The sequence below is a fragment of the Ambystoma mexicanum genome, chromosome 5q (genome assembly GCF_040938575.1).
Source record: "Ambystoma mexicanum isolate Mex_15411 chromosome 5q, UKY_AmexF1_1, whole genome shotgun sequence".
Taxonomy (NCBI): Eukaryota; Metazoa; Chordata; class Amphibia; order Caudata; family Ambystomatidae; genus Ambystoma; species Ambystoma mexicanum.
Window position 1 is genome coordinate 303,910,691 of NC_090933.1, and position 15,184 is coordinate 303,925,874.

The window sequence follows — 15,184 nt, forward strand, 5'->3', positions numbered from 1 at the left end:
CCATTCCTCTGGCACTGGAAAGACAGAAGAGGCACACCAGACACCTTTAAGTCCACTAGCTGTAGTTGGGTGTTCTTGTGAGAGTAAAAGTACCTTCTCTCAGTTTGGATTTCAAATAGAAGTAATAGCTGACAGGGGACCACATGCCATACCTGTAGCTTTGCATATATTTATGGATAAACATGTATGTCACTGATCTGCAATCTTTTCCTATCAAGATATTTAAGGAATCATTGAACTCATAGCCATAAACATCTGGAGAGAAGCAGACTGCAGTCCCTCGGACCCAAGTGTTCTCTCAAAGGACACCCAGTCACATTAGTATCAAGTTTTCAAAAGAGATGCTGTTCTTAGATATATATGTGGTGATTGATATTTTTTCCTGAACCAGTCATGTGTCAATGCAGATGCACCCCGAGTTGGCGGTATGTGTTGCTAGAGCCTTGTTCAGGGGAATGAGGAAGGTAGTCTTTAAAGATGCTTGGAAAGGGCGGTTAGCCCTAATGTAAGAGATTATGTTTGTATCACTCATGTTCTTATACCTTCATCAGAGTCAATTTAATATATGTAAATTCACACTTGCATAAACAATTCAGGGCATCCGATTGGGAGTGAAAATGAGCTTGGCCCATGCACACATTTTGAAGAATCTGCTCTTTGATGTTGTTCATCGCTGCCAATCCACGATTTTGCCTTTGAATAAAATGCTTAAGAGTTATTGAAGTGGCACAATGTTGGTTACCGTTATGCAGTATTTAATAACAATGATACAGTTATAGTCATCCAGACCCAGTACTTTAGGGACTTTTATTTACCTTCGGAAGATGGGTTGAAGTAAATGAACTGGAATTGACTATAGCACCTGGTCCTCATAGATTTACAATTTGGTACACTAACATATGTCAAACAATTTTCAGTAATCCAATTGCTTATTGCCTTCCACAGTTATAAGGACTCATTATGTGGGAACCAGTAATGGTATGATTGCTAAATCTAGAGTCTGTGAGACCCTGTCATGTGTACCTTGCTTTGCAATTTGATGTTCTAATTTGATGTTGATGACTGAAAGATATTCCTCAAACTCGTAGCCTTCAGACAAGATCCCTACTTTCCAAAACATGTTCATCCTGACTGGTCAGATTTTTTTAGAGGTCATCAAGCATTTGTTAACATTACACGGGTTATTCTAAGGATCAGCTTTGCACAATCATCTAAAACCAAGTCCTCAATTTTATCACTGGATGCAAAGAATTCCGGTGATAATATTGATTGGCATTATCTTGAAACACCACATTTAATTATTTCATTTACAACTCCCCAACTGTCAAATAAAGTTCAACATGTTCATGATGAAAGTGATTGAAATATACATTGTCATTGGGTAGGGCTGTCCTACGATGCCTCAGACCTTTGCTTGGGTCATGGAGTCCTTCACTTAAAATAACAGTTGACTTCCCAAAATGATTGACGCATTGTTTGAGAGGCCTCCCCAAATACTAGCTCTTGATGTTGCTGGTGTTATGTTCATGATGAATGGCACAGCCACAACATTCACTGAAGTGACCTTGGAGTTGCAGCAATTTGCTATGGTCATTAAAGTCATTATGGGATGAGGTGAGTGAACTGTATTTATGTCATAAATGCAATCCACACTCTCAATGTAACCATGGAAGCTGCATGCACACAACCCTCCCACCTCGGTTGGCATGAGATGCTAACCGTGGTTCACAAGCCACCTTCAGGCAACCAATGGGGAGTGAGAGGATTAGGAAGAGGTTGTGAATAGGCACGTCGCCTCAGGGAAACCTGAAAGATGATTACGGATGGTACAATGAATAGATATGGGGGAATTATAGGGAAGAAACCACCTGTACCCTTATGATTCTACAGCATAGCTTACCTTCACGAGCACAGCCACATAGTACTCTTTCTGACAAAATGTGTACTCTTGTTCATACTCCAGCATGTGAATTATTCTCTTGTCCACATTGCAGAATACAGCTTATGCTTTAGTGCAAACTGAATGACATGGCATGATTTATACTCTTGTGCAACCTGTATGGCATGACATGCTCTTGTGCATTCTGCTTCTGTTTGACAGTTATCATGCTCTGCCACCCACATAGCTCCATATTTCAATATATCTGTTTAAATAAAAAAATGAAGTAAATCTGAAGGCGTAAATTACCACAAAGTAATTTACAATGATAAAACATGGCAAACAGCCTGTAAATGTTGATATACTTTTACACAAAAGTCTAGGAGGACTTAGGGCCTCATTACACGGTAGGCGGAGGACCAAGGTGCTATTAGCACCTTGGTCCATGCCGGTAAAATACCGGCACCGCCTTGGTGGAAATGGGAATAACCGCCCTATTCCAAGGTTGGCGGGGCGGTAATTCCCCCTTCCCCCATTGCCCTTCCCCATTCCCATGTTTGCCCCATAGGGCTCTATGGGAATGGGGAAGGCGCTAATTACAGTGCCGCAAATTGCGGTACCGTAATTAGCACACTGGTCCCTTTGCGGGTTGGTTTTTAACGCCTGCTAAACAGCACGCGTTAAAGTACCTACCCGCAAAGGGACCTCGTAGTAAGGCGGTAACGGTTTACCGGTACCGGTGCCCTTACCGGTACCGGTAAACCCTTACCGCCGTCCGTGTAATGAGGCCCTTTTAGTTAAATTCAGTATTATGATAAGCATATAATCATTTTGTTAAGACTAGCGGTCAGGTGCCTCTAAGGATTATCGCTATCTTAGATGGAAATTGAACAGAAAGAGATTTTAGTCGTGGCTGGCAATCCTCGGCTCTCTAAACAGCACAATATAGTTGAAGGAGCATTGTGAAAATGATGTGAAAATGAAAAGGATTAAATGAAATAGAAATAGAAATAGGAATGTAATCTGTGCAGACATCAATCCTATCTCTTTCCATTCTCTCGATATGCAGTCAAACATAAAACAAAGGCACATTCAGCCAATTATTTTAAAACCATGCTCTGTTTTAGACCAATTACTCAACAAACTGTCTTAATCTAACACATATGTTTGCATCGTTATTTCCTCAAATGGCAGCTTAGAAATAAACTGATAGGAGCAGCCAGATGTTGGCCCACATTCAAACAAAAAGTGCAAAGTGCAGTAATAGTTGAGTAAAAAATGAACATTGGGCCTCATTATGACCCTGGCTGTAGCCATGCCGGTAAGAACGGCATGGCTGCCCCCGGAGTTATGTTTTTTTTTCCGGTGCCTGGCAATGGGGAATCACTGGGGCATTACAGCCCAGGCAGTCCCTAACGCCAGGCACCGGAAAAAGTGCTACCATCAAAGTCTGCGAGCGGGTGCCTTTCTGCCCGCCAGGTCAGGAAAGGCACCCGCAGGCAGAACTCGGAGTGTGCCGGTCTGGTGTCAACAGTGCCGGCTGCTTACGGGCACCGTTGTTACCCGATCGGCATACTCATAATGAGGCCCATTGACTTTGTGACTCCAGAGCCTTTTGGTTTTATGGTCATCCAAGGGGGGTTTAAGGTGCCAAATGCAAAGTGCAAGCAGACCTTAATAGTAAATGGCCTTTGTGGATTCCAAAGCCAGTTGGCTCCATTGTTTTCCACAAACAATAAGAGTGGCAATTGCAGTCAGGGCCAATTGTCTTAGTCATATGCATTTCTGTAGAATTTGTAGCACCAGGTGCTTAGAAGTCTGGAATGTCAGTCAGCATGACATTCTGAGTAAAGAGAGTTTACTTAATAGTAGAGTTGACATAATGTTACCCCCCCTCTAGCAGTATCCACCAGTAATAGGATAATACTGTATTAAAAGACATGACTGTTAGACACCACCTTCACCTTGGCACATAACCCTCATTACACCAGCTGCAACACACTATTTAACATGGAGTCAGGCCAAATAGAGGGTGCCAAAGGCAAATGCCCCCTTCCACTTAGCATACATTTAATGGACTACCTGCTAGCTCTGCCTTTGCTTGCACCATTACATTCATTGACGTTTATGGGAAGAGAAACCTTCTGCTCTCAATTTCAGAGTCCTCAATAGTCTCCACTAATGTACTAAAGCAACCAGTTCTTGCAGCCAGCTTCCACTGCATACCAAATGTCTTAGCTGGTAAAGAGTGATTCATGGCATGGGGGACAATGGTGAACTTGAGATGACTATTATCACCAGGGAGACCCTGCCTCCAAACATTAGTCCCTAACATGTGCTGCCTGTACTTGTTGCAGCATGACTCATGAGATTTCTGCCTTAATACATGTGTGTTCATGACTCAGCAATTCAGTGGCTGAGTTGGTCTGATTATTAACATAAAAATAGTAAACCATATATCATCAATTCAGTACATAGGGCCTCATTATGAGATGGCCGGTCTTCCGCCGGTACTACTGGCGGCCTACCCACAACTTTGGCTTACCGTTTCAGACACCTGATATTCCAATTATACCAGGATATTATGGGCAGCGGAGGAACAGTAAATTCCCATTCCCGTCGAGTGCCATGGGACTCCATTGAAATGAGAACACTGAAGCACCGGCACCATTACTAACGGTGCCAGTGTTTCTGACATTTTTTTGCTGATAGGGGCCTGAACGGCCACCAGATCAGGCCTGCTGATAGTTTAGATCCCCTACCAGCAGACATGGAGTGAGTCGGCCTGGAAAAGGTGCTGGTAACCGTTGTTACTGCCCCTTTTTTCTGGACTGGCTCACTCCTAATGAGGACCATATTACACTCATCAGACTCTGTGCAATACCTGTTAATGAAATGTAACAAGTCTGCTCTTTCTCCAAGCAGGGCTATGATCCATTGTAAAATAATTAGTGTCAATTTCTACGACCTACATACGAGAGGTATAAACAGGCCACCTGTAACCAACCTCTAGAAATCTCTGACCTAAATACCTTAGTCTACTAATTTATTTCAAATTAGCTCCTGTATTTTCCTGATGATCATGAGCCTTCGTCAAAATATTGTCCAAGTAAACTTCTCTTATCCCTTGAAAATGTGTAATTTTTTGTATTATTGTGATTCAGTTTAAAAACATCTTTTCACATATATATTTTAAAAATGAAATAGACATTTCAAAACTCATTCAAATATACAGAAATAAGTCAGAATGACATTAAGATAACAGCAATCAGTTTCCAAATCCATATAGTACCTGTTGTCCCTTCCCCAACATAGTAGTGTATCCCACTCTTCACATTATTTCATACTCCTGCCAGTGCAACCTTTATTCATATCCACAGCTTGTATAGTGACATATTACTTCTGGAGTCAGTGGCCAGCAAACAACGTTTCCCAGTATCTGTCAACCTATGTATGTGTGGCCCCAGATACATTATGTTATGGTCACCTATACATATACAGCCCGTCAATGCATGCTGTGCAGGCTCCAATATGTGCTTCTGCTGACAGAGTCTGCATCTACTATCATTTCTTGGTTTCCCCAATCTAGGGCCTAATATTGCCATAACCGGTACATGATTCAGCTGAAGAAGCAACAGGAATCTACTCAATGTTGGGGCATTTTTTATTTTTTTAATTAGGTCTTCAATAAAATACATGAATTTCACATAGATTCAACACAACCTTACAGTACGCATTTACATATGAAGTTTTTGAACATCCTACTTAATATAATTCTATAATGCAATCAAACTATGTGAAACCTACAAAAAAAATATAACCCTACCAAATGCTCTTCCTAACACACACAAAAAATCACAAAGACAACAAGAAAACACACAAAACAACACAAAGACAACACAGGGGAAAAGGAGAGCGAAATAAAAAAGTAGGGTGGGGGAATAAGGAAGGAGGGGAGAGGTAAGTAGCCCTTCACACTAATACCTCACCAGTTTTCTTCCATCTCTCTACAAATTCAATCATAAAGGGCATCAAACAAACCCCATAACAATAGATATTCTTCTTCCTTACCTTTATTCTTCAATGAAACCTTGTCATATTTTGATAAATCCGGCAAATCCATCAACCAATCATCAATGTCAGGTTTCTTCCCAGTTTTCCAAATCCTGAGGATCAACCTAATCACTATCGTCACAGCCCTGTCAATCCAAAAATGGTGTTTCCTAATTTGCACACACCTTTCTTCATGCGAAAGCAAGATTATATTTGCTGCAGATCTGGGTAGTCTTATTCCAAAAATTAAATCAACCCTATATATCACCTCTTTCCAAAATGCCTGTACCCTTGGGCATTTCCACAGTAGATGCAAAAGAGTAGCTCTATCAGTACCACAGCTCCAGCATAGCTCGTCCAATTTCAGTTTTAATTTAAACATTTTTACAGGTGTCCAATACTTTCTTCCAACAATGTTCTGCCACATTAATCGCAAATTCATGTCTTCCCCTATATTCACGCTTACTCTTAAAATATCTTTCCAATCTTCATCAGAAATGTCCCTGTTGACATCATTTGGCCAAGCCTCCCTTACATCACAATGATCAATGCCTCTCTCATCGAATCACACAATACTCCTGATGTCATGAAATCTTTATAGACCTCACATAAAATTGCAGCTAATTCAGTATTAAACCTCTTATAAAATTCTGAAACTATACCATCTGACCCTGGTGATTTACCATCTTTCATCTGCGAGATAGCTGAGATTGCCTCAGTCACATCAATCATAGCTTGCAGTTGACTATTCTTCTCTAAAGATAACCTGGAAAGAGAAATGTTATCAAAGAATGCATTTAAACTCTCCTTACTAGGCTGGATATCCTCTCTGTACAATTCCTCATAAAAACCTCTGAATTGTTCACACAATTCTTCAGTCTTATGTAAAGTAACACCTGTATCCGTTAGAATGGAAGAAATACTTGTATCCATCACCATTCCTCTAAGCTTGTTAGCCAATAATCTCCCATTTTTAACTCCATACTCCAAACTCCCAAAACCATGGTTTTGAATAAATCATACATTTATTTGCCAACATCTGTACATAGCCATTCATTTCAGCCTCCAATTTCTTTAAACGTAGCCTGTTGTGTTGTGAGTCTCCATTTGCAGAAGCCTTCTGCAAAGACTTAACCTCTTCCTCCATTTTCCTAACTTCTTCCTGGCTTTTATTTTTAGCATGAGTTGCTCTGCTTATCAACTCACCCCTGAATACTGCCTTAAAACAATCCCAAACAGATTTAACACCAGCTGTACCTTTATTGTCCTCAAAATAATGTCTAATGAAGTCCTCTAAACCTGTTGTAACAAGATTGTCCTTAAGTATATTAGCTTGCATCCTTCACCTTTTAGACCGCCCACCTGTATTTTTAAGATTCACCTGCATGTCAAGTAAAGCATGATCCGACATACTTCTTTCCCTAATATTTGAACTCTCTACCTGACTAATTAACATTGTACTTACAAAAAAATTATCTATCCTCGAATAAGAATTATGGACAAGTGAATAGAATTAAAATTCTTTTTCCCCATCATGAAGCTCCATCCAAACATCTGTAACCCATATTTGAACACAAAATTATGCAACTTTGCACTCACCTTTTCACTATTATATGTACACTCAGACTTCCGGTCTAGATTACTATCCATTACTATATTAAAATCGCCACCCATAAACGTTTGTTTTATTGATTTAATGTTTTTACTTAAGCAAGAATGGATTTTTGTAACATGTATAAAATTGAAAAAGTTGTTGTAATACAACTATATTCAATAAAAAAAAAAAAAAAAAAAAAAAATCGCCACCCATAAATATGACAGAAGAACTCTGTGTTTGGTGAGCATGGAGCATAAACTGCCCCAAATGTCATCTTTTTCCCGTCATAAATTACATCAAGCAACAAGATACGGCCTTCATCATCTGTCAGTGTTTTTTCAACCCGAATCGAAAGACCCTTCCTAAACAATATACTTACTCCTCTAGATCTAGAATCATAATAATTAGAAATTACTTTTGAGTATTTTGGACTAATCAAATAGCTTCCACTTTGTTCATTTAAATGAGTTTCCTGAAGCATAACCACATCTGCTCTACTCCTCCAGATCCTTGCCAGAACCTTACGTCTTTTAATAGCATTGCCAATCCCCTTATCATTCCATGTAACAAAAGTTAATGAAGCCATATCACAATCACTAACTTCAATTCATTCTTACAACAGCCTTTACACTTAAGTGAGAAATTTAAGAAAAGGATAGAAACCGAAAAAACAGGGGGGTACACATGACAACAAAAGATACATAAAAAGATATATATATATACACATCTTAAGCTTTGTACCATTCGAAAAGTCTGATAATCATCAGAATTAAAATAAGCAAAAATATATACATCAAATACATTATTTCCGAACCATATCCACTCGAAACCCTATCCTATGCCCAAACAAATACAAACTATATAAACAGATCATTCCCTAACTATCAATATCAGCTTTTAAGAACATTCTCAAAGTACCCCAACCCCACCATGAATATCTAAAAAATAATTAAAAAAATAAAACAAATTAAAACGCGTATATAAGTAACATAAGCATAGCCCGATTTCCGATCTAAAAGACATCCTATCTGAACAATGGATGAACATTTTACAAAAATAATGTCAAACACAAAAACTGTCTATCTACATCATAATTTAAAATAAATCATTTAATTTTTGGCCTTAAATATATCAACAATCTATTGTTCTATTAATCAAGCAATTCCACGTCCTCCAACCTACATCAGCTGAATTTTAAAATATCACACACATTCACATCAATACAATGGGTTTTGACAGTTCCTACTTGTTATCCTTACATTATGTGAAACAAATGGGTGGCGTCCTGCCACACATATTTCTAAAAGTTGTTCTTTACATTTCTATTTGTTGCAAAGCTTTTCACATTTTGCACGCTGAGTATCAGATGAGCTGTGTACTCATAGTAGTTTAAAGGCAGGAATACAAGAAAGAATGTCACAGGTAACTATTGGCTTATTTATTCAGCTAATGTCACAAAAGATCTGGGTTTAGTTTCCCATAGTGTTTACATAGTTTTTTTGGACAACACTTGGCGAGCAGTTGGCAAACATGTAGAAAGGAGAACAAATAAAGAGCAGACTAAAGCCACAATTCAAATTTCCCAAAACATGATCATACATTTGCTGAAACATGTACATAAAAGCAGGATAGTTTTGCAGCAATTACGTACAGGAAAACACATCAAACATGAAATTTGTAGTTAGTGACCGGAGTTTCGTCTTCATAAAGAAGGGGCATCCTGATGGTTGTTCCAAATGATGTACTGGATGTCTTTTTAAGGGGAGATAACCAAGTCTTTGGTCTACGTCTTGATATTTATCAGGTGGTGTACGGGGACGGGCGTAATTGGCCCTGATGGAAAAATGGTCCCATGACGTTTCGGCGTTGAACGCTTTCTTCAAGGGTTTTGACACAGTCTCCCTATATGGGGGAATCAAATGAGGATGTAATTAGTGTAAATAAAACACTGCGGTGTTGTGGCAAAAAACCTAGATACTGGCAAGTGCTAAAACCAAATTAAAAGCCCCCTGGGGTGAAGAGTATGTGAAACAAACTCTAGCTTGTGGACTTGTGCTGTCCAGTAACTGACCTGTAGAAGTTAAACTTAAAGAAGTGGATGATGCAGGTCGACTTCCGATGTTATCGTGATGAATGGAGCCTTGCAGCAACGGTCTGGTGAGCAAGGTTGTGCTTTAAGCATGTGTCTAGGAGGTAAAAGAAAAGAGACAGGGGAACATATGATTGCGCGAGACTGTTAGAGTGCTATTGGGTGCAGAGAAGTGCACAAACTAGGCCGTACACAGAATTACCTGTTCTTCTGTGTAGATGGAGAGCAGCTAATTGGGTGCTCTTGGGGGTGCTGCAAGCCTGCAGCACGAGGCTCGTGGAGAAATGGAGCTCCGGATCAAGGCACCGGTGGTAGCGGTCGGCTGGATGGTGCAGCCACAGGAGTGTGGATGCAGGATAAGTAACTGTTTAAAAAGGGCGGAAAATGACAGGGAGTCTAATGTAATATACATGGGTACCTGTAGAACAAATTTCTAAAGAGGGCTGGGGGGTAGGGCAGCGGGAGGGAAGCTGAGCCCTTGTATTACCTGTAATGTAATAGGGGTCCAGAGAAGTACGAATCAGTTCTGGAGGGATGCGATGAGGCGGCGTCTGCTTCCCGTGTCAGCAGATGGAGTTATGCTGAAGCCAGCATATAAGGCTGGAGAGAGCTGTGCACCGGATCTACATGCGCATGTGCGGGTTGGAGACAGTGGACCCGCGGACTACGCCGCATGCGCGTGCGGCTGGTAGAGGTCTTGTGCGCATGTTGCGAGATGTGCTGCTTGGTCGCTGGGTCCCGTAGCTGCGTATGCGTGAATGGGCAGTGCGACTGATAGTGCGCATACTCGTGGATGTGCTGCTGTAATCATAGCTATGGGTATGATTACAGGTGCGGCAGAGACGCTCAGTGGAGTAAATGAGAGCGTGCGAAGTTAAAGGGGAATGGTGTGTAACATGGCCATGGTGTAAAGGAGGCATACAAGTGTAAGTGTGTGCATTAATGTAATCAAGTACATATTCAGTGCATACGTTTTATACGCTGGTCAACATAGGAAAAAACACACACATGGGTGTTACAGCGGTATCACCTATTGTCTTTTGGCAGAGTCAAAGGAACATTGCAAACAAGTGAGAGTATATCAATACACCAATCAAGATCTACTTTCGATGTCAAGTTATGAAATGATTAGCAAGACAGAGCATACTCAAATAGCGGCATGACAGCATTGGGCTGAGAATTATTTAAAAAAAATCAAAAGCACCCATGTGTGCTTATCTGGTACTCTCAAGGTTCATGTAAGGAGCTTTGGCCAGAGGGAGGTCATGGCATTATAGGGATGCTAAAGGGTAATGTAAGATGGACTCTGTGGAGAGGTAGCCAGAGCAATATCTATACACAAGGGAATTTAGAAGGTGGGGTGAAAGAGATGTGCTCAGCTGAAGGTGGTCGGCACCGCCTCATTCAGACCCCTGATGGTGGATTTTAATTTAAAGATCCACCACGCTTCCTTGTGGTTAAGGGCGTTGGTGGTGTTGGTGTTATTAAGGATGGTGTCGACCACCCACCATTTCATGTCATCCACTCCATGTTGGAGTTCTAAGTAATGGGAGACCAGGGGTGCTGTGTGCACCCTGCATCGAATACGGGACCTATGTTCCCCTATCTGTTTGTTGACTTGTCGTTTTGTCTGGCCCACGTATCTCAATCCACATGGACACTCGATTACATAGATGGCGTTAGAGGTTTTACAATTTGAAAATTGTTTTAAATTCTAGTCCTGTTCCCCAATCTTGAAAGATGTGGTTCTTTTTGTTAGTTTGCATACGTTGTGTGCCGCACAGGTGATGTCCCACAATTTTGCGTAAGCTCCACAGTTCTGATCTTTGTGACTTCTTATTGAGTCTGGAATGGGTAAGTATATCTTTCAGGTTTTTTCCCCGTTTCAGTGCCATTCGTGGAAGAGGTTCATCAGGTAGGCTAATCTGTATCAGAGGCCAAAATGTCTTAATGGTTGCTTTGAGACGAGTAGTGTCGGGACAGAAGGTGGTGACACATGTTATCTGTTGTTCAGTGTCCTGATTTCGTATTCTTGGAGAGAGAAGGGTTTCTCGAGGAATATACTCTGCTCAATTCAAACAGTATTTGCTCAAGTTATCCTCTAATTTCATAGTAATATATGAGCATTTATTTTTAATTAAATCTGTTTGCAATTTCTCACTTCACCATAAACCCCACCCTCTCAATCCCATACATATTGTGCTATCTTCTGTTCCACTCCAATCACAAATCACCCACTTATCCTCTTGGCCAACACACGTACCATGTGTACATTTCACAGTGGTTACACAACGATGTACAGAAAGCACTAATCCAGTTAACTGCAACGCTGAAATGAAATGTCTCCTTATGAGTTGCCAGAGACACGTGTTACATGGGGGATCACCTCCAGAACTATTTCGATCACCAACGTACTGTAACTTCCCTGTTAGCTGCACCCTAAACTATCACACGGCAGGTCTCAGAGACCAGCCATAAGCCGTAAGCGTGGAGGGCCCCCGGTCCAGCCATCTCCGCGCAATCATCCACGGCAGGTCCCAGAGCCCTGCTGTTCTCAGACCGGCCCCTTCACACAACACTTCCGTTACGTTATGTTACTTCACGTAACGTTGTTGTGTCTAAGACAAAGGTTCTTTCCTCATCACGGCAGCAATTGTAATCAACATACATATATGTTTAGGAATGAGTGCAGCATTCCAAGTCAGTTCAAAATAACGATGTACAGCAATCCGCCATTTTGTGGCCATACAGTTTGATTGAAATGATTGAAATGAAATATTTATAACAAGTTTCAAAGCAAATTAAAGCAGTTTTTAAACTCAGCCAGTCATCATTACTCAAAATTATCTAATGTAATCCGACCTTCCTTTCTTTTTCTTCAATCTACTCCTAGTTTCCAAGTCTGATGACATTCCTTCCATAGGATCCTGTTCTAAGTCAGTCAAAAAAGTTTCTGCTGAGTTACTTTCAGTAATGGAGTGCAGTTGACCTTCCACTACAACCCTAAAAATGGAAGCGTATATCATGTAATATTTTAAATCCTATTCTTGAGCCTTCACTTTAGCTTTATCAAAAGCCCTCCTTTTGTCCAACACATCTCTGCTTAGATCCACAAACACCATTATCTTATTACCACCCCAAGCTAGGTCTTTTAATTCTTAAGCTTTTTTCAAAACCAATTCCTTCACTGGGAATCTTAGAAACTTGACAATAAGGTGTCTAGGTCACTTCCCCAGGGATGGCTCAGGTCCAAGTGACTGATGAGCCCTCTCTATTTCCAATGTCACTGTTGAATCTAAGTTCAAAATTGTAGGTAAGGTTTTCTGTAGGAAATCCATAGCATAACCTTTTTCTGCATTTTCTGGAAAACCAGCAAAGCAAAGGTTGTTTCGTCGAGAAAAATTCTCTTGCTCTGACAGCTTCAAGGTAATTTTCTCATTGGCCAATCTCAATTCTCTAATTTGGTCCATAAGCTTCCAGGTCTTCTCATCCACAGCTTCAAATCTCTCTTCTGACTTTAAAAGAACTGTCTTAATCTCCTCAAAGTCCACTTTCATTTCGCTCAGCAAATCCAAAGGTTTGTCTTCTCTATTCTCTCCTTTGTTCTCCTTTTCCACTCTTTGCTGTCTTTTTGCCTCTGGGGTATTTGGCACAGACTTTTACTATATTGATTAGGGAAACAGCATAGGGCACAGGAGTACAGAAGTTATGCTGCCATCCCTGGAGCTGACAGTTCTAAAAGACACTTTTTCAAGGGATAAGAGAAGTTGACTCTCCCCTCCCAGGCCCTCTGCATGGCCCTGGCTTCTCACCTCTCTCTCTTCCTCCCTCCCACCCCCTCTACTCCCTGCTCTTCCTCTGGCCCTTCTTCGGACACCTTTCCTCCATCCTTATCTGCCTTTCCCCTGTTCGCCCCAGACAAGGTTTCTAGACAAATCCGATCTATGAAAGTCTCGTCAGAACAGGTTCACCCCTGTTCCTCCAAAACCATCAAGGACCACATTAACACCTTGGCCCCTGCTCTGGGTGATTTCTGCAACCACCCCTTCATCACTGGAGTCTTCCCTTCACCCCTGGAGCACTCCCAATTGTGCATGCTCTTCTTAAGAAACCCTCTGCTGACCCATCCTACCCAGCTAACAATCACGCAATCTCCATCACTCCTTTTCTGGGCAAACTCTTGGAAAAGATGGCCATCTCCCAACTTAATCTTCACACTGAATCTTTTGGTTGTCTTCATGACCATCAGTCTCGCTTCAGAGCTGCCAGAAGCATGGAAACTGTTCCCCTGAACATCCGTGAAATCCTGCTTTACAACCTTGATTCCAACATCCCCTGTGTCCTCATCTTACTTGATCTCTCTTCTGTCTTTAACACAGTCAACCATGCCATACTGCTCAACTGTCTCTGTAATAACCTGGGTATCACCAATCAGGCCCTGGCACGGGTAACCTCTTTTCTCTCCGATCAACCCTCCCAGGTCCAACTTGGGTCCTTCCTCTCCTCTATCTCTATTTCTACCTGTGTTGTTTCCCAGGGATCTAGCCTCTCTCCCTGGCTGTTCAACCAATTCCTGGCACTTCTTGTCCACCACATTGCCTCTCTCTGCCCCAACTTTCAGTGCTATATGGGTGACACTCAACTCATTTTAAGGCTCCCTGTCAGAACTTCTCCTTCTCTCATCTCTGACTATGTGCCAGCTATCAAAGAGTGGAGTGCCGCCAATAATCTCTGCTGCAATGCTAGTAAGACTGAAATTCTCCTCATTGGCACACCTGCCCCCTCCCTTCCTGTCACTCTCTGGCCTGCCTCTCTTGGCCCTCTTCCTGCTCCCACCTGTGAGGCTAAAAACCTTGTGGTCATCTTCGACTCCACACTCTGCTTCTCTCCTCACATCTTTGATGTCTCTAAGAAGTCACACTACCAGTTGAACCTCCTCAGAGGTATTCTTACTTTTCTCTCCTTCCCCCAGAAGCTCACTGTCTCCAGAGCTCTGGTTCTCTCTAGGCTGGACTACCGCAAAAACCTCTTTCTAAATGTGCTGCTTCAACTTGACGCCCTTTGCAACTCATCCAGAACAAGACTTTGAGACCTGTCCTTGGCCTCAAGCCCAGGGATGATCGGATCTCTCCAGGAATGAAATATTTGCACTTTCTCCGAGTGGCTGTGAGGATTAAGTTCAAAACCCCCTGCATTGTCCACAAGGCCTTCTGGGGCCTGGGGCCCCAATACCTTCAACTCTCTCTTCCTAAATATCTTCCTTTTCAAGCTCTTCGGTCATCTGCCTCCAACTCCCTCAGGGTCAGTCACTTCTTCAAGCAACGAGTGGGTGGTAGATCTCTTTTTTCGGTTGGGGCCTCCCTCTAGAACGGCCTCCCTGCCTCCCTGCCTCCCTGAAACATCTTTGTTACGGAAGCTCCTCAAAACCTTATTCTTTGCTTCTGCTTTCTCTCCTCCTCTCTCCTGCTGAACTCCTGGCTGAAACTGAAACTACACTGGTCACCTGGCTACCCTCTGATCTCAGGCCCAGATCCACTCCCCCACCAGTTGCACATCTGCACTGGCT